This window comes from Perkinsus marinus (genome assembly GCF_000006405.1).
Source record: "Perkinsus marinus ATCC 50983 genomic scaffold scf_1104296976904, whole genome shotgun sequence".
NCBI lineage: Eukaryota > Perkinsozoa > Perkinsida > Perkinsidae > Perkinsus > Perkinsus marinus.
In genome coordinates, this window is record NW_003200366.1 from 1 (window position 1) to 1,551 (window position 1,551).

The 1,551-nt window shown below is 46.7% G+C and overlaps 8 non-coding genes across 8 annotated transcripts; all 8 read right to left on the reverse strand.

The window, feature by feature from the left end:
• Positions 1–94: 94 nt before the first annotated feature.
• On the reverse strand, positions 95–166 carry Pmar_PMAR008862. Its single transcript has one exon. It is a non-coding gene; the product is annotated as a tRNA-Thr (tRNA).
• Positions 167–268: 102 nt separating this feature from the next.
• Positions 269–340, reverse strand: Pmar_PMAR008863. Its single transcript has one exon. It is a non-coding gene; the product is annotated as a tRNA-Thr (tRNA).
• A 102-nt stretch (positions 341–442) lies between these two features.
• Pmar_PMAR008864 lies at positions 443–514 on the reverse strand. Its single transcript has one exon. It is a non-coding gene; the product is annotated as a tRNA-Thr (tRNA).
• A 102-nt stretch (positions 515–616) lies between these two features.
• Positions 617–688, reverse strand: Pmar_PMAR008865. Its single transcript has one exon. It is a non-coding gene; the product is annotated as a tRNA-Thr (tRNA).
• A 102-nt stretch (positions 689–790) lies between these two features.
• Pmar_PMAR008866 lies at positions 791–862 on the reverse strand. The gene has a single exon. It is a non-coding gene; the product is annotated as a tRNA-Thr (tRNA).
• Positions 863–964: 102 nt separating this feature from the next.
• Positions 965–1,036, reverse strand: Pmar_PMAR008867. The gene has a single exon. It is a non-coding gene; the product is annotated as a tRNA-Ser (tRNA).
• Positions 1,037–1,138: 102 nt separating this feature from the next.
• Positions 1,139–1,210, reverse strand: Pmar_PMAR008868. Its single transcript has one exon. It is a non-coding gene; the product is annotated as a tRNA-Thr (tRNA).
• A 102-nt stretch (positions 1,211–1,312) lies between these two features.
• On the reverse strand, positions 1,313–1,384 carry Pmar_PMAR008869. The gene has a single exon. It is a non-coding gene; the product is annotated as a tRNA-Thr (tRNA).
• Positions 1,385–1,551: the final 167 nt, after the last annotated feature.

Here is a 1,551-nt window from a genome sequence, read left to right on the forward strand (position 1 = left end):
TAAGTATATGAATCAATAATTTTCCTGTCCCGTTCACAGAATGGGCCATCCTGCTCCTGGTTCTCGTACCAGACCAGAAATTTATGGTGTTATAAGCCACTTGCCAGGATCGAACTGACGACCTTCTGCTTACGAAGCAGACGCTCTGCCACTAAGCTAAAGTAGCGCACAAAACAAGTGTATAGATCAATAATCTTCCTGTATCCTTTGCGGAGTGAACAAACCTGCTCCTGCTCCTCATACCCGACTAGAGCCTAGTGCTGCTGTAAGCCACTTGCCAGGATTGAACTGACGACCTTCTGCTCACGAAGCAGACGCTCTACCACTAAGCTAAAGTGGCGCACAGATTAAGTATATGAATCAATAATTTTCCTGTCCCGTTCACAGAATGGGCCATCCTGCTCCTGGTTCTCGTACCAGACCAGAAATTTATGGTGCTATAAGCCACTTGTCAGGATTGAACTGACGACCTTCTGCTTACAAAGCAGACGCTCTGCCACTAAGCTAAAGCGGCACACAAAATAAGTGCATAAATCAATAATCTTCCTGTATCCTTTGCGGAGTGAGCAAACCTGCTCCTGCTCCTCATACCCGACTAGAGCCTAATGCTGCTGTAAGCCACTTGCCAGGATTGAATTGACGACCTTCTGCTTACGAAGCAGACGCTCTACCACTTAGCTAAAGTGGCGCACAGACTAAGTATATGAATCGATAATCTTTCTGTATCCTTCGCGGAGTGAGCTGACCTGCTTCTGCTTCCCGTATCAGACCAGAGATTTATGGTGCTATCAGCCACTTGCCAGGATTGAACTGACGACCTTCTGCTTACAAAGCAGACGCTCTGCCACTAAGCTAAAATGGCACATAGAGTGAGTACATAAATTAATAATCTTCCTGTATCCTTTGCGGAGTGAGCAAACCTGCTCCTGCTTCTCGTACCAGACCAGATATTTATGGTGTTATAAGCCACTTACCAGGATCGAACTGACGACCTTCTGCTTTCAAAGCAGACGTTCTGCCACTAAGCTAAAGTGACACACCAAATAACTGCATAAATCAATAATCGTCCTGTATCCTTTGCGGAGTGAGCAAACCTGCTCCTGCTCCTCATACCCGACTAGAGCCTAATGCTCCTGTAAGCCACTTGCCAGGATTGAACTGACGACCTTCTGCTAACGAAGCAGACGCTCTACCACTAAGCTAAAGTGGCACACACACTAACTATATGAATCAATAATTTTCCTGTCCCCTCCACAGAATGGGCCATCCTGCTCCTGCTTCTCGTACCAGACCAGAAATTTATGGTGCTATAAGCCACTTGTCAGGATTGGACTGACGACCTTCTGCTCACAGAGCCGACGCTCTGCCACTAAGCTAAAGTGACGCAGAGAATAAGTACATAAATCAATAATCTTTCTGTATCCTTTGCGGAGTGAGCAAACCTCCTCCTGCTCCTCATACCCGACTAGAGCCTAATGCTGCTGTAAGCCACTTGCCAGGATTGAACTGACGACCTTCTGCTTACGAAGCAGACGCTCTACCACTAAGCTA